We start from the raw sequence: 17,904 nt of genomic DNA on the forward strand, positions 1-17,904 counted from the left end.
CTCCCTCCCTTCCTCCCTCTCTCCCTCCCTCCCTTCCTTCCTTCCTCAACTTAGATCACCTGTTGTGAGCCTGTCTGGAGAAGGCCTTCCAGAATCCCTGCCCAGGGGTGGTGGAAGGCAGCACCTGATCAGACCGCAGCCACTTGAGGGCTCAGAGAGGCCCCAGTGGATGGTGGACGGGGCCTAGCACAGGGCTCCACACAAAAGAGCAACAAGCTCTGAGGACAGATGCTCCTCCAGAAAACCCAGGACCCCCAGGGAATTCCTGCTCGGCACCCGCAGGGCGCTCTCCAAAGACCCCCTCCTGGAGGAAAGCAGCTCACGGAGGGGACACTCCCGGCCATTCCAGGTGGAAGGTGAGGGACTGATCTGATGGGCAAGGCCAGAGGGGAATGGACAGGATAGCTGAGGCCGCCCTTCTCTTCTCGCCCCCTCTCAAGGACACAGCTCGGCCCTCAGGGCTGCTGCCCCTGCAGAGGCATGTGCCACACAGGTCTGCTCCTGAGGTCCAGGGTCAGGAAGCCCGGGGGCTGCATGCCCAAGACCTGTGGAGAGCGGTGACTTGGACCATGGTCTTTGACTGCCTCTGAGCTGTGGCTGCGCCTCGCTATGGGAACTTTCTGTGCAAAGGTGCAGGACGAGATTGCCCAGGAGCTATGGCAATGCCCTGCTGAGGAAGTTCTGTGCAAAGGTGCAGAACAACACCTGTCTTGACCTTAAGCTCAGACACCAGCTGCCGGGGATAGAGGACTCTGAGCATGACAACATAAGCACAATCTCGTCCCAGCCCTGCGCCTTCAAGCCTGCCTGCTTTGCAGAAACCTTCCCACAAATAACCCTGTGATGATAAAACCTGTATGATACACACACTGGGCCAGATCTGGGTCCCTGCTCCTCCATCAGAGGTTGGAGTCCCCCCTGGTCCCTGTTCTCAGCTTTTTCTTTGTAAATGGCTGTGTGTCTTTCTTAATTCCCCAGCAGCAGCGCCATCAGCACCAGAGCTTGCACTTGATCGCCCCCAGATCCTCCGTGGTCTCTTCCAGTGGTTCTGAACTCAGTGGGATTTCCTGGCTCCCCACCCTCCAAACACGACTAGGCACCTGCTTCCTGGGGCTGCTCCTCCCTGGTTGCCTACCCCTAGGGCAGAGTGAGAGGGCACTTGTCAGCATGGACCTGGGAGGAGCTGTGGGCTCCAGGCCCTGCTCTCCAGGTAAAAGACCTGACACTTGTGCTCCTGCTGTGTCTCCCACAGGGGTCAATGTCGTGCCACAGACCAGCGCAGCCGCACACTTGGAAGGGCCTGTGTCTGGTGCGGTGTGCTCTGTTTCACTGCCTTGACATTCTTAATAATCTTTTGAAGACCCACATTTCCCCTCGTGATAGGCCCTGCAAACTGTGCAGTTGGTCCTGAGAGGAGAAGCAGGGTTAGAATTCAGGGCCCTCAGCGGGTGACACTCATGTTCCACCCTCCTGCTCTGATGGCTGGATGTGGGGGCAGGACTGAGCCTGCACATGAGTCATGTATCCTCCCACTACTGTGGGACCCCCTCTCTACCAGCCAAGACCCCTAAATTCTCAGAGTGACTCAGTGATGTCAAAGCTGAAACCAGAGGCCTCAGGGTTCCTCTCCAGCCTGAACTCCCCAATGAATCATGTCCCCAGACATCCCGGCTGCTGTGTCATTTCACCCAGGCTGGAAGGCAGCTCCTTCCTCAGGCAAAGTTCCAATCCTGGAGCACGTGGCTGCCCTCCCTCCTGAGTTACAAACAGCTAGTGTCACCGTCACCCGAAGGTCAAGCTGGCTTCAGGGAGAGGGAGAAAGGTCACAGAGCTCAGAAACGCTTAGGAAATGCATCAGGCAAACAGCACCGACAAGGGACAGCAATCCAGAGGTGTCTGCAGGCCCCAGACTCAAGCCGGCAGCTCCCCACAGCGCCCTCTGATGCCTCTCAGGAAGACTACAGCAGGGTCTCTTAAGGGTGCGTCTGAGGAAGGGCCGAGGCTCCTCTCCAGCCTGGATAGGGCTCCTCATTGGCAGCACTTAATCTGCAGCCAGGCGTGAGGAAGAGGCTGTGTTGAGAAGATCAGAGTTCGCTGTAGGATGTCTTGACTACTTTGTCTGCACTGATTCTCCGGATCCACGAGCTGTCGTTTCCTATAATAGACCTGCAAGCTTCTGATGTTATTAAATTGAGATGAGTCATGTGTCCTGCCACTACTGTGGGACACCCCCCTTCACCTGCCAAGACCCCTAAATTCCCAGAGTGACTCGGAGGAGAAGGCAAGCTGGTTGTCACAGGCCCAGGGGAGCAGGCTGACCTCTGTTCACCCCTGAGTCCTGCTGTGGGATTCTGGCTCAAGAGTGGGATTGTCATCATGGTTCAGAAACCATAACTTTATAAAACCAGCCTCTGAATCCATGTTCAGTTGTTTAGCCAATGGGGAAATAAACCTATGAAAACAGGAAAAAAGAATGTACATTCACTAATTTCAGGACAAAACTTCCAGAAAAAAAAAACAAATAAACAGTTCACATGTTCCTGTCGAGGTCACTCCTGGGAGAGCAAGGGTTCCCTGCATTTCACACCGGGCCAGCTGCTCTCCAGACAGGGAAGCCACCATGCTACGGGCACAGATGTGCAAGGGAAGTCCAGCCCTTCTGCGCAGCTGGCCCTCAGAGGTCAGGTTGAAAGTCAGCGATCCAGTCCCTGGACAGATCAGAGAACAGGGTCCTCTCCTGGAAGAGGTTTAGCCAGGTTCCTTGTTAGGGCTCAAAGGAAAAGGAAGATGTCCTCTGCTGTCTACGGACGCCTTTCCAATTCTGTTGCAGTGTTGGGGTTTTATTTTTCAGCTCCATTTGATCAACATTAATTCTCCCTAACAGTCAGCTACCCGAGGCCAGGTCCTCCATGGCCTCGCAGAGGGTTCCGTTTTCTGATGACGGGTTTCCAAAGCAGCCTCCTGACGTGGGAATTTCAGCCTCCTCCCTGGGACCCCAGGGCACCCGCGCATGGCTGTCAGGGCTGACAGCTGGACTTCTTTGTCCATCTCTCCCTGCCCTGGCTGGAGTGGGAGGAGTCCCCACTGCCCGATGGCACCCCACTAGTGGCCAGGGTGTTCCACATCCTGCAGCCTGTCTGGGCCCCTTAGCAGCCCTGCTTTCAGACTGAGACACACCGGACTGTGACAGCTGCCTGATGGCTAGATGGCATTTGGGTAGAAGGGGCAGGAAGGCGCAGGGCTGCCCAGAAGGTCTGCTCTTTATGGGGTGGTGACCTGTCGTGTTCCTGAGTCGGTCACTATGAGGAACACCTGAGATGATGGACTTATAGAGAGAAAGGGTCGCTTTAGTGCAGGATTTAGGTTTCGGTGCACGGTGTATTGGCCACGTTGCTGCCCGTGGTGGGGCACCACATCATGACAGGGGCAGGTGGCAGAGCAAAGCCACTTGTCTCAGGTCTGGGAAGCAAAAGAGCAAGAAAAGGAGGGACCAGCCTCAGACCAAACTTCCTTGCTCTAGGCCCTGCCTTTTAAAGGTTCCACCACCTCCAGGGGACTCAGCCTTCAGCTGATGGGGCTTGGGGGACACTAATCTCAACCACAGCTCTTCTGAGCAACATATCCCAGAGCTCTGGGGAAGTGACTAAGGAGCACAGCACGCTGCCTTCTATGAGGAAATGACGATGTTGCCAGTAAATAAAGGCTCTCAGGGAAAGGAGCCGAACATTTCTGGGTGATCATCAGGCTTCGACTTTCCCGAGGGTTTATGAGACATTGCACAGGTACACATTTCTAAACAGGCAGTCTCAGTGTCCAGAACGCACTGAAGTACCAAGTTCTGGAGTCCCAGCTTCTTCTGATTGTGAAGGTGGCAAAAATCCTGGAAGCCCGAGTGGGAGACACCGTGGTGGGCCTCGCCAAACCTGTGAGTGGGGAACCAGGCATGATCAGTGTCAGGCCACACAGTGTCAGGTTCCCCAGGCAGCTTAGAGTCTGTCCATTTGAGTCACATGTTGCTGTTGGGACCTCAGTAGGTCTGTGAAGTCCCTACGCCCTTACACATTCCCCCTACACCATCTCTACCCCTGGCTGCCAGGAGGTGGCCGCGGAATGCAATAGCTGGTCACTGATGGAGCCCCAAATTTATTGCAAGATTTGTCAGAAACGGAAATGGATCAAGAACTTATGGGAAGAATCTCTGCCCCAGATACACGAGAGAAAGAGCAGAGAAGAGCAGGGCAGGGCAGGTGTCCCGGGAGAAGTCCCTAATATTTGATCCGGGTGGAGGGTCCCACTGGGTCCAGGTGGCTTCGGGTGTCCTCCTGCCTGGAATCATGAGGAGGCAGCCACAGCAGTTTGAACTTCTCCCTCCAGCAGCTGGTCCTTGTGAGACCCCTTGTCATCTGTCTCAGGACACAGATAAGGGAAGGAGCAAGAGCCAACCGCCCCATGGCACCCAGGTGGACCTAACTCTCGTGGCACCCTGCAAGAGTGAAAGGTGCTGATTTGACTTTTGGAAATGACACCCATCAAAGCACACGTGAAACCAAAGGTGGCCAGGCCCCGCCTACCTGGCGCTGCAAGCATCTCAGCTGTCGCTGGCCAGGGGGCCACTCTGCTCCTGGAGGCTCTGCGGTGTGCTAACCATTGTGGTGGGGAGCTGCTGGGCTGTGGGTGCTGCTAGTGGTGTGTGCCCTCCTGGCATGGAAGCCACTCTGTTTTGGTGTCCTGGGTCTGTCCTGGGGGCCTGCATGCAGCAGCACAGCTTTGCCAGACAGGCGGCCATCCTCCGGGCCACCCCCTCCAGCACTTGGTGGTGTCATAGTCCGGACAGGGGTGTGGGAGCTTGGTTCCAGGGTCAGGGCCTAGGAGGACTGGCTCTCTGCCTCCCACCCACTGCTGCTCGGCCAGCAGCCAGGCAGAGGGGCCGAGGGTTGGGAGCGGGGCGCTGGCTGGCAGGCCGCACAGGTGAACGGTGGGCAGCCTGGCTCCTCGGCTGCCCTCCGCCCTGTTGGCTTTGCTCCTCAGGCAGCTGCTGCTGGCAGGCCGAGGGGCCAGGAGCGAGGGTCAGGCCTGCGGGCACTCCTCCTTGGGCTCACAGCCAACCTGGAGGGAAAGAGGGGGATGGCAAGGCTACCCCTGTGGCCATCCAGGCTTCAGCCACATAACAGCCTGCCCCCCAGGTTTTCTGGTGGCACAGCAGGAGGTAGGTGGCCATGGCCTCATTGAACTGGTGTGTCAACACCAACATCCAGGTATCCTGCAGCCGGTAACCCAGGTCCAGCGTGGCCAGCAAGATGCAGGTGTCCGGGCGCTTGGGGAGCAACTCAGTGGGAGAACTTGGCCAGTGTCCCTCACCCTGGCTCAGCCACCAGTGCCCCAGGATCTCCTCAAGCGTGGGCCAGTGTGCGGCCTTCATGGTCAGCATCCCGGAGACTAGACTTCGGCTGACAGGTGGGAGGGGAGGTCACACCTGGCCTTCAGCACCTGCTCCTCGGCCTGCGCTGGTAAATGGGAGCCCCCCTTGAGCATGAGGAAGAGGAGGACACCCAGGGTCCGGACACGCAGACTCCAGAGGCCCACCAAGGGGCCTCGTACTCCTCACCCTGTACAGCTCCAGGGCCCAGTATGTGACGGTGGTGCAGAGCATGGCCAGCTTCTGGCCAGTCATCAGCCAAAGTCCCAGAGCTTGGCACTGCCTGTGGCATCCAGCAGGACGTCGTCTGCCTTCAGGTCCCGGTGCACGATACCCTGTGTGTGGCAGTAGCCCACGGCGCTGGCCACCTGCCTGAACACCCTGCCGGCCTCCTCCTCCTGCAGGCCCACGGCCCTGAGATGTGCTCTGATTGACTGGAGTCAAAAACGTGGTAGCACGTCCCTCCCTTTACCACACCGGAACAAAAACTGTGCCCCCTGAGCCCCACGGCCACTTTCCTGATGTCTTTGGGGCCGAGAGCAAATGTACCTGTCATCAGGTCCCCACAAGGTCCTAACGCGTTGCTTTCCAGAACCCTGCCTGGAGCCCAGAAGGCAGCGGGTTGAAATGATTTCAAGGTGATGAAGGTGAACCTGTCGGCCAAGCAGCCCAAGCCCAGTTCTGAAGGTGCTTCACTGCCTGCACAGGGGTGCCTCCTGAAGGCTCTCAAAACCATCCCCCGGCAGAAGAGGGCTGGCTGTTCAGTTTAGGGTTGTTGGCTCTCGACATCAGCACCAGGGCTGAAATCCAGTGTTTTAGGAGCCCTGGAGGTATGGGGGGGGTTCTTTGTAGATGAGGTCATTAGGGTGGTCCCAGTCCAAAAAGACCAGTGTCCCTATAAGAGAAAATAGGCTTCCTTAGGAGGTGGACAAAGAGCTGTGTGAGGGGGAGGTGGGAGAGAAGACCCCCACATTGATCCCTCTAGAGTCGAGGACACTGAAAAGCGTCCCCCTGAACTACTTGTATCTGGTTCTCAGGCCGCAGGACTGAGTGGGCGCCTGCTCCACAGCACCATCAGGCACTTGCTCAGTTCATTTTTTAATGACAAGGTTTTTAATGAAAAATATCAATGTTTTTAGTGAAAGAACATTGTGTGTTTCTGGACACAATGCAGAAAGAGTTCAAAGAGTTAAGTGAGACTGAGTAAAAACCATCACCATGAAAACTTCTTATATCCCAACAATTCACTTACTTGTGTGAGTGTAAAATTCTCAGTGCTGATAAGTATAAAATGAAATATAGAAATAGTTTTCATGCTGAATCCCAATTCATTCTGACAGAATATTTATACTCAGACAATGAACTAGTTGAAAAATACCCAGCACCCTCATTCCATTAAGAGTTGAAATGGGGGTGCTGTTTCCTCTTGGGGCCTACTCCTTGTCCGTCAAGATATGGAGCGTACCTGCCTTCTACCCGTTGCGTGCTGCCAGTGACGGTGATGATAATGTGACCGGAGGAAGGCCCCAGCATCTAGATTCTTGTGGTGGCGGCACATGGAGAACATGTTCCTGTTCGTGTACGCATTTGTTTTTGATCCAGAGACATCTAATCAATAAAATACTTTCAAGCATAAAATGCTTTACATCAGATGAAAACCTGTAGATGGAAATGTGAGTTCAAAGAGAAAAGGAAGAGGTAAAATTCCAGCTGTTAATGAAGAGCTCATTGGTGTGGTTTTGTTTCAATAGATGACAATGTGGATCAAATTACTGTGACATTGAGTTTCCACTGGATAATGTAAAAGGATGCTAATATGCCAGGTACAGTGGTGTACACCTGTAATCTCAGTGGCTTGGGAGGCTGAGGTAGGAGGATCACAAGTTCAAAGCCAGCCTCAGCAATGGTGAGGCACTAAGCAACTCAGTGAGACCCTGTCTCTAAATAAAATACACAATAAAGGCTGGGGATGTGGCTCGGTAGTCAAGTGCCCCTGAGTTCAATCCCCAGTACCAAAAAAAAAAAAAAAAAAAGATGCTATTACTATTTTTCTTTTAGAGTTGGTGGTGCAAAGCCACTGGGGGCCTGGGAGTGGGCAGGTTCCAAGACAGCAATAGCTGGGCTACATTAGCTACTGTGAGCTTCTTGGCCTCTGGCCTCCAACCAAGCTCCTGGTCTAATGACCAGGGGCACTCAACAGAAAATGACTTTTATAAACTGACATATATACTTCTGCACATTTTTAAATTACTGAAATTCTTTCCCTGTAAGTTAAAGCTGATCCTTAAGTATAGCCCTTGGCTCAGGATGAAATACCATTGACCCATGATCCCTTGTCCCTGTCTTTCTTGATTGCATGTACATGCCAAATGGTCAGCCGTGAATTCACCATTCAGCACAAGAGCTGGATCATCAGCTCTCCATTTCATCTAGCAGCAAGTTCCACCCACAGCCTGCCCTCTCCCAAGTTGCACCTGGAACTTCTTGACCATGTCTTTCCTGTGGGACCTTGGATAGCATATGCATCTGCTGGCTGGACCTCCAGTCCACTCCTTCCTACAGAGACTGCTCCTGTGGACCCTCCTGAATGGCTCGTAGGTCTCATGACCCACCCTTCTGCACCATTTCCAGAACTCGACAGCCATTCCTGACCAGAGCCCTCCTCTGGTCGCCTCTCCTGGGGAATTTAGAATTTGTACCTTGAAGCTTTTTGTAATCTCTTCAGGGCCTTTGAACTTCAAGGCCATGAAGAGACACGTAGAAGTGGGATAGTAAGATGTCCTTTGGGAAGAGAGAAACAAAGAACACGTTCACACAGAGAGAAACCAGGAAGAGGGAGCAGATGGTTCCCCAGTCAGAAGTGGAGAAAAGTGTTCTCTTGGGCCCAGGGTCCTTCCTAAAACTGGTTCTAGGGCCTCTCAGGGCTGGGCTGTCTGCCCAGTGTTGAGTTCAGGAGATCTCTTGCTCTCTGCCTCAGCTGCCCTGAGAGGGTCGCTGGACCTGACCTCCAGGCCATCAGAGAACACAGCTGGGCTTGCAAGGTGACAGCCACACCCACATCTGTACCCAAGTGCTGATTGTGGATCACTCCGTGACCTTCCTGAAACCTCAGGTTGTTTTGAATTTTATGCGTCTGGATAAAATGAGGATGAGAGGGATAGGGCAGAATGGTGAAACTAGACGCCAGCCTGCCCCTGGCCAGGTCTGAGCCCTTTCTGTTCTAAGGATTTATTTATTCTCTGCTTGATTAGGAAAATATAAGTTGAAAAAAGAAAGTAGTGACTCTGGACTCTTATCACTAAAACAAGAGGAGAATTATTATATTCAATCAGAAGGGCACTGTGTTAATCAGCTTTGTGTCACTGTCACCGCAACTAAAATACCCGACGAGCAGGAGTCAGGGGGAAAGTTGTTCTGAGCCATGGCTCTAGAGGTTCCGTTCACGGCCGACCAGCCTTACTGCTCCAGCTGAGGTGGGACAGACTTCATGGAGGAAGGAGGTGGCGGAGGAAGGCTGTCAGCTCATGGCAGCTGGAGAGCAGAGGGCGAGGGGTCAGGGATGGACATAGGCCTGGCCACACCCCACCTCCCTACAGCTGCCACCCAGATGTCCATTCAAATATTAATCCATCAAATAGATTACCCATGGAGGAGGTCACACCTCTCACAGTTCCATCTTCTCACCTCTGAACATTGCCACATCGCCTGATGCGTGAGCTCTTTGGAGGACATTTTTTGACCCCAAACTGAACAGGTTCTATCGTAACCCATGCCGTGCTGCTATAACAAATCATCACAGACTGGGAAACTTACAACAAAAAAGAAAGAAAGAAATTTATTTCCTGTGGTTCTGGAGGCTCAGAATTCCAAGACCCAGGGGCCGTATCTAGTGAAAACCTTTCTGCTATGTCGGGAAATATGACGGCAAGCCAAGGCAAGAGCAGGGCAGCCAGGGAAGGCGGGGGCAAGAGCTGTGACGACAGCACACCCTCTTAATAACCACCACCCCCCCCCGCCGTGACAGTCACTTGGTCCATTGCTTGCTGACCCAGCACCTGCCCTCACTGCCACGTAGGGGACTAAGACTCAGAACATGAATCCAAGGGACACATCTGAACCACAGCATCCTGTTCCTGCCCCCCCAAGTTCCTTTTCTTCTCACCTGCAGATACATTCCCTCATCCTGTAGCTCCAAAGTCTTACCTTGTCTTGGCACCAACCCGAAAGTCCAAAATCAGGGTGTTGCATGAAAGATTCACGGCAGGATCCCCTCAAGTGCATCCCCTGCTTGGAGGAGCCTGGGAAAGCAAACTGTCAGCCACCTCCCAGGTACAATGGTGGGACTGGCTTGGGACACACATTTGTAGCCCAAAAGGGAGAAACAGGCACAAAGAACAGAGTCGGGGAAACAGCAGCAAGCGCTCGACCTGGCCACCCCGGGGGTCTGGACGCCCTGCCCTGTGGCTTGGCTGGGAACGGTCCAGCCAGCGGCTCTCACAGGTTGGCCTCGCACGCCCGCAGTGCTCCCAGCTAGAGGCTCTCACGGGTGCGCCTGCAGCTCTGGGGTCTCCATCCCACCGCCACGGCCCCTCCCGTGTCCCCACATGTCTGCTGAGTGCTGCCCTGGTAGGGCTCTGCCCCCGTGGCCAGCCTCTGCCGTGGCCCACAGACCCCTGGGACGTCCTGTGAAATCTGGGCCGCTCCCTCGGCCTCCCTCCTGCTCACCTGCAGTCTGAGCAAGCAGCTGGGTGCAGTGAGGCCTGTGGCCAGCACCTCTGGAGAGCTGGGCTGTGCCCCTCCTGGGTGCCCAGGAGCGCTGCGCTGGAATTCGGGGAGCCGGAAACCCCGGCTGTGCCCCGAAACCATTCTGCCCTCCCAGAACCCAGAGCCTGGGTGGGGTGGGGACAGCTGGCATGTCTCTAAAATGCCTCTGGGGTCCCGGCCATTGTCCTGGTGCCAGCCTCTGGCTTTCCTCCATCTCCGCCGTTCTCTTTACCACGGGACAGCCTGGCCATTCCTCCGCACCCATTTTTGTTCTTACATGGCCAGCCTTCAAATTTCACAGATTTGTCCACTCTGCCTGCTTTTTAGCTATAAGTTTGTTTTTAAATAATTGTCTTCTCTAGCAGCTTGCTATCGGCCATTAAAAGAGACACATGGTACCACTGGACATTTAAAGAGTCAGCTGTTCTCTCCTGAATCCTGCCTTCAGGAGACCCCCCGGCTGGCACCCAGGGCGGCCAGGTCTTTTGCACTCTGTAACAAGCCTGGTTTTACTCCGTATCCCAATTCCCTGTGGCTCTGCCCGGGACCTTGCCACCATGCCTTGACTGCCCACATTTCTATCTGCATTCTGGTCACAACCTTTTCAGTTCTCTCTAGATCATTCTGGACTTTCCCTCGATTTTGACCCTCACCTGACTGCTCTTGACGCTCCATGCCACCAGCTCCATGCCATCCTCACCTGCCCCTGCCCTCCCCCAGCCTCCGCCGAGGCCCAGCTCTGCAGCGGTTTCCCCATTTTCAGGTACTGGCTCTAGTAACAGCCAGAGCTCAGCACCAGTTCTGTTTTACCGCGTGTTGGGGACACGGTGTGTGGGCAGCTCTGAGTTAGTCCACCACGTACAGAGCAGCGGTTCTCGGCTGTGTCGGAGCCTCTGCTACTCCATTTTGTCAGCAGGGGTTGTCCGTAAGCTGCTCCATTCTGAGTTTAGTGCTGAGGTGAGAGGACTCTACACCTTGTTTGCACAAGTAAACAGGCGCCATCTCCCTGGCACAGCTGTAAGGCATCAACTGATAAACAAATGCGCTGTGCTAATCAGAATGCTCACCTGTGGACTTCCAGAACTAACCAGAAGCTCACGGATGCATGGGCGTGTCAAACTCACACTGCAATAACCAGGCCATGAGCTTATCACACACCAGACCACGTGAAGCACCCCTCCCTCGAGGGCCACAAAAGTAGGGCACCCCATGACTGGACGGGACAGCATCCTGACCAGTCACCTGGTCACTCATCATGAGCTTTGCCCAGGAAGAATTTCAGGAAAATGAGAGCCAGGCATTAAACCAAACACAGACCCCTATGCACACAGGGAAGTCTGACCACCCTGGTCCCTCGCCCTTGAAGCTGTCCATGCACCCGGGGAGGGACGCAGTGCTCTGCGTGCCCACAAGGAAGTCTCTCTCCACCTCGCAACAAAGTCTCAGCTCCTCCTGGGAGTGGCCGATCAGTGTGTGTTGAATGACTGAACCCGAGCACGAGCCAGGGGCTGATGGGGGCTGGAAGGCATGTGAAGGAAGGAGGGGGTGATCACGGAGGCTCCAGGCAGATCAATAAATGGGCAGAGTCTGGGTCTGGTTTTGGAAAACAGCTAGCAAGAGTGGTGTTCAAAAGTCACCCAAGATCCAGGAAGCGTGGTCCAACTGTTTAACAGTTGATCTGTTTAAACCATCTCTGGGCTCACTCCAAAGCCAATGGGTCAGGACAGAACCCCTGAATCTGCATTTTTAGCAAGGCTTCTGGGTGATTCTTACACACGCTACGGTCTAAGACCAATGGTGTAGGGGCGTGCACTCCCTGAGCTCAGCTTTCCTCAAGTGCATTCTCCCCAGTCTGTTCCAAAGATCAGCCACAAGTGCACAGTGAGGCACACCTGCTGGAAGAGAAGGAAGCATGCCCTGAGACGGGGGCCTGGGGGAGTGGGGTGGGGCGACCGGCCTCCTGCCCTCCCAGGGCCTTCTCCTGGGGGCCCAGGCTCAGCTCGCCCTCATTTTCTGCTTTGCTCTGGGAATTAGAAAGCCCTTGACCTGCTCCTGAGAATCTCACATTCAGTCATTGCTGACCAGGCTGTTCTGCTTCTCCTCAGCCTGTGTGGACGAGACAGCTCCCCTGTGACACCTGGGCACGTGCCGCCATGCTGTCAGGGGTGAAGAACCCAGAAGACCTGGGCTTAGACCAGCTTCAGCGCCAGGTGGCTTTTAGGTTCTGAGGAGCTTCCTTCACGTCCATAAGCTCCTTAATGGTTATTTTGAAACTTCAAAATGGGTTTAATAAACTTATCACCAAGAGATTTGATGAGAATTACCCAAGAAATTTTGAGTGAAAAATACTTGAAAGCATTTCTCCCAACAAGAATCAGGCCTGGTCTCACGATTGTGAGGATGAGCCAAGGCCGTGATGAGTTTCTTTGGCTGCGTCTTTGGGTGCATCTCTGACTCCAGGACCATATTACTCAATGGAAGGCACTGTAGGTGGAGCACCACTTATCCAAATGGCTGGGCCCCCAAATTTTGAATTTCCGATTTGGGAATAGGTCCATATGCTTAATGAGGTATCTTGGGCATGGGACCCAAGTCTGAGGACATTCATGTTTCATATACACCTTATACACAGAGGCTGAAGTTGATTTCATATAATGTCTTAAATAATTTCATGTGTGATACAAAGTTTCATGGTGTGGAAATTTCCACTTGTGGTATCATATGGCGGCTCAAAAAGTGGTATCATAAGACTGCTCAAAAAGTTTTGGATTTTGAAGTGTTTTGGGTTTTAGATTTTTAGACTAGGAATGCTCCCAACTGGGGGTCAATTGTTACAAACATTCTGAAGTCCCATGATGCATATTGTCAAATTTAACTCCAACTAGCGCTGTATGAGAACACTCTTTCCCACCACGCTGGCCGACATTGAGTATTACCTTGATTGTTATGTTTGCAAATTTGGTCTTTGTGATGTTTGCAGATTTGGTCCACAGTTCTTCCCTCTCCAGTGATGTTGACCGTGGAAAAGAACATGTGTCCATAAGGCCTTGCCCCTTCCCAAGGTTGCAGCATGCTCCATGATAAGACAGCCCTCTGGAGAGGGTGGACTGTGAAGCCCTCCAGCAATGCTGGCTGCTGCCACAGCTCCTGCTTCTTGTTTCTCATTTTCTGCTGTAGGGCCAACGTCCTCCCCATGGACTTCACTCATCAGGCTTTGGATTTTATATTAGCCAAGACACTTTAGGCTTGGGAGATGAGAGAGTTTTGATACTGTGGTAAATGCATTCTTTATCTCATTTACATTGTGAACGTCCCCCCCCCCCCAACACACACACACCTTCTCACGGTGTCCCAGCACTGTGGCTACCGCAGGGGAGCTGCAGGCTTTTCAAGTGTTACAATACCAGATTGGGGGGTGGGGGGATGGCCTGGCCTCAGGCTCTGGTGTGGGGGGTGATTTGTTTCCTGTGTGTATTAGCTTATGTCTTTTTTCTGCTGCTGTTAACTTCATTTTGATGAAAGTTATTTCCCATTTCATAAAGCTTTTTAAATTTGAGGAACTATTCTAATTTTTAGCCTCCTGGACATGTTTTTTTTCCATATTTTTCTTCTAAACTACATATGTTTTCTTTCATCTTTTCATTATATTTTTGCATTGTTTATTTTCATTCTCTCAAAAAGTGTTTACAGATGACCTACTAAATTCTGGATGTTTTAGGTCCTGCGGACACACTGATGAGGCCAGGCCAGATTCCTACTGTCATGGTCAGATGGAGTTTGGGGTGTTGTTTTGCTAATTCTTCCTCAAAGACAAATTTACTCGTTGAATGTTTTCCTAAATGTAGCATTGGCCTGCACCCTCATTGTTTTCTTTCTACCCATTTCTATACTTGTTTTCTGGAATTGGTCTCTTAGATCCTTTTCTGCATGCAGTGTCCTTGATTTTTTCTTAGGTAACAATCAAGGAATTTAAGGTTATGAATTTGATTCAGAAAATAACGTTGTTTTCAAACTTCGATATTCATTGTTCAAGACTCTTAAGTTTCCCAATCATTGCCTATAAAATGGGCAAAGTGGAAAAGAAAATGAGGAGGAACGTTCCCCTTTGAGGGCCTCAGCTCCTTCCAGGCCCCCTGGGAGTGCCAGGCTCCTGCCATTGGGGTGCAGAGGCTCTGCCCTGCTCTAGGGAGCCAGGCTCAGTTCCGGAAGTTCTGGACATTAGAGTGTGGAGGTCACAGAGGGTCACGGAATTTATTCTCTTTCTCAACAAGATTTGCTATTGGTTGGGATGGAGCCTTTCCCCTGTGGTGGTACCATTTCTTTTTGTAATTTGAAGAATCCGCATTCAACTCAGGTTGGTGTTTATTTTGATCCCTGGGGACATACCATAACAGGTGGCTTTTCCCCCTCCATCATGTGTCGGTTGTTTTGTGAGTGGCATGCATGGATTTTTTGTGACTTTAGTGTTTTATTATGTGCAGTAGCTGCCGGCAGGGTTTGGGACAGCCGTCTATCAATCTGCTTCACAAACTCTCGTCTTTATGCATTTTCACCCACAGGAGGCTGCCAGCCATGGGACCTAGAGGGCTCCCTCGAGCCTTGTGGCCCAGCACTGCTCGAGATCTGACCAGTGGTCACTAACTTGTGGAGATGGCCCTGGAGAGAGGAGTCTGATTGTCCAATCCGCAGATTTGCAATGAACAAAGAGAAGTCCTACAATAGAGAAATACACTTCATTTAGTTTAACCCGGGCTTCTCCACACTTCTTAGCACATAAGCCCTCTAATGGCTTCAGGATGAGATTAGGTCTGCGAAACCCTGGGAAACGTGTCCCCCTCCCCTACAGCTCGTGGGAGAGCCTGGCTGCTCCCTTGTGAGTGAACTGAAAGTCCCATCAAAGCTTCCTGCTGACCACTGAGGTTATTTAGGATCCTGACGGTCAGCTGCATTCTCTGTGCAGACACGACCCTGGTTACCCACGTGAGTGTGTCTCTTTTCCTGGTGTGAGGTCAGCCAGTCTCTGCCTGTTGTCATTAGCCACCTGTCCTTCTTGAGTCTTTGGCCCCTGCTGTCCTGGACACGTGTCCTGGGCACAGCCTGACGCTGGAGGCCAGGTCCTGGGCCGGGTCGCGGCTGTTCCTGTGGAGACGTGTTGCCATCTGGCTGTGCCGTGGGCTCTCGGGGCTCCTAGTGCACAGTGCTTCTGCGGCCACTGTCATTTAACAGTGTGGACCCTTTGCCTTGTCCCTTCCGAAGCCCGGCGCTGAGTCCGCTGAGCAGCAGGGGTGCCTGGAGATGTTTTTCTGAGGAAGATGAAAGGTTCGCCTTCCCTTTCGTCCTCTTCTGTCACATCACATTTCTACCAGGTCACGGGCTTCTCCAAAAGCCACAGGATGGGGTCCAGAGCAAAGGAATGGCCCCAGAGAACGTTTTCCTGGGCTGGTGGCCAGGGACCCTGAATTTTTCCAGTTGTATCAAGGAAGCCGATCGAGGGCCTCGCCACCAGCTTCCCAGGGTGCTGGGGTCCGTGCAGACCCCTGCTCCTGATGGAGCAGCTCAGGTGGGTGCTGGGCGGGTCCTGGGATTCAGCCTTTTTGGTGTGAGACGATGGGTGCCCAGAGTCCTAGATCCTCTCTTACTCCTTTTCCTTCCTCCCTTCGTCCCTCTTCCATTGAGTATCCACAGCTATGACTCACTAACCCCTTCTCTCTGCCCCTGGGCAGGACACTGGTCACCTCCTCCCTCTGCTTTGAAGCACTGGGAACCGGTAAAACAAAGAAACTTGAAAGGACCTCTGGATGCTGCTAACAATAAAGACAACAGAGGGGACCGCCCTCCCCTCCGGCCCCATCCCTTACAGCTGCCCTGGCTCCTCCTGACCCCAGCCCCCAACACAGCCTCAGAGCAGAGCGCCAGGCTGCTCTCCTCCCTGGGGAAAGGTCCACCAAGCAGAGATGCTGTCCTGCCTCCCAGAGTCTGCCCTGCACCACCTGCACCACCAGGCTGCCATTCAGTCACAAGGCAGGATCAAGACCAGAGTCAAAACCCGCATCAGCCTGGATTCCAGCCTCCTAAGAGGAAATGCAGCAAGAATCACATCATTAGTTTATAAATGCAAAACTGTCTCCAGGAAAACCAATGAGCAGGACTCCTTTATGAGTAAGCTTATTGAGGGTTTTTGTTTATCTTTCTGAATGTGTTAACTTACTTATAAACATATAGAAACAATAAGTATTTGTTGAGCACCTACTATATGGTATATATATATATATATATATATATATATATATATATATATATATATATATATATATAGTAAGTGTTGTTCTTTATTAAGCACCTATTATGTGCCAGGCACTGTGCAAAGCAGTTGACATGAGTTAACCTACTTAATCCTTACACTGACCAGAGGACCAGAGGAGATATGAGCGTAGGAGGATCCTCATTCTGTAGTGGAGAAGGCTGAGGCTCACAGTACTTTAAAGTCACAGATTTATTAGCTTCTTAGTGGGGAAATAAAAGCCAGGCCTGTTGAAGTGCAGTTTCCATTCCCTCAACCCTGCAGGCCAGCATGTCCTCTTGCGCACCTGGCTACCCAGCTAGTCCTTCCTCATGGAGAACAGCAGAGCCACACTTGAGCTGCTGGCTACCAGCTGAGGTCCTGGACTCTGTGCCCAGGGCTGAATGAGGCTGTATTTTCTGGACTCTGGAAGGGCTGCCGGGCCACAGTGTCCTTCCTGCTGAAGCCAGAATCAGACAGGCACTCAGTACAGGTAGGTAAACTGAGTCAGGTGGATCAAGGAGGCCAGTTTTGAGTGAGTCCGGGAAGTTGGAGACTGTCCCCTGAAATGCGAGTTCCTTCAGAGCCCTTCCTCCTCCCTTACCAAGAACCTGTTGCCAAGGTGACCGCCCCAGGAACTGCCCCTCCCTACAGGGAGCCAGAGGTTGTTAACTAAGGTGTCCTGGGCTGCCCCATCCCGCCCTCCCCCCTTCAGCCCACCTGTGTCTCACCTTTGGGCATCACACCAGCAGTTCCTGGGCCTAGTCACCTACACAGGAAGGAGAAAGGTAAGAAGGTAGAGGGCAGGAGAACAAAGCAAGCCCAGGACATGCAAAAAGGGCACAACACTTCACTTCTGGGGACACCAGGATACCAGCTATGGCCCTTCCTCCCTCCTGGGAGAAGTCTGTGTCACCCCTTTTAAAATAAACCCTGCTTTATCTGCTTGCCTCGGGATGCTTCTCTAATATTCAGACTTCAACGTGTGGGGAGCAGGGTCACCGGTAAGTGATAACCGGGGTGTCTTTGCCCCCAAGTGAACAGTGGCTGCAACCCACGGAGGCCAGCAATTTGCCTTTTTGCACCTAAGTCGTTAGGACTCCACCCCCATTGTTGATTTTTTCTTCTCACTTCAAAGGGACTCCACAATAACCGTTGCTCCCAAATCCAAGTGCCCCGGCCTGCTGCTGGACATGGAGCCCTGCCTCCTGGTTCCTGTCCTCTGGAGGTGGCTTGGCGGACAGGAGCCAGCACCTGGAGGGCTTCCTTCTGACGTCACCTCGGGCCAGCAGCCCCAGGCTCCCCTTCTGGCCACCCCGGGACGATCATCAGGCATCACCTACTGGGCGAAGCATTTCTCACCGTTTGCCCCTCGGGGAGCAGAGCCCCAGCGGGGGCATTTTACCTGAGAAAGGAGGGTGACGGGACATGATGGGTGACCCCA

The 17,904-nt window shown here is 52.9% G+C and overlaps 1 long non-coding RNA gene across 5 annotated transcripts; it reads right to left on the reverse strand.

The window, feature by feature from the left end:
- Positions 1–84: 84 nt before the first annotated feature.
- Positions 85–11,347, reverse strand: LOC125618304. 5 transcript variants are annotated; one of them, XR_007349573.1, is made up of 6 exons: positions 9,101–11,347; positions 8,800–8,947; positions 6,882–7,075; positions 5,359–6,311; positions 4,572–5,106; positions 3,943–4,483 (listed from the first exon to the last, which is right to left on the reverse strand). It is a non-coding gene; the product is annotated as an uncharacterized LOC125618304 (long non-coding RNA). The 5 variants fall into 5 exon arrangements; XR_007349570.1 differs by having other exon boundaries at positions 3,946–4,483; positions 4,572–6,311; positions 9,101–9,224; positions 9,620–11,337; XR_007349571.1 differs by having other exon boundaries at positions 3,947–4,483; positions 4,572–5,504; positions 5,606–6,311; positions 9,101–11,337.
- Positions 11,348–17,904: the final 6,557 nt, after the last annotated feature.

Source organism: Marmota marmota, unplaced genomic scaffold (genome assembly GCF_001458135.2).
Source record: "Marmota marmota marmota unplaced genomic scaffold, marMar, whole genome shotgun sequence".
Taxonomy (NCBI): Eukaryota; Metazoa; Chordata; class Mammalia; order Rodentia; family Sciuridae; genus Marmota; species Marmota marmota.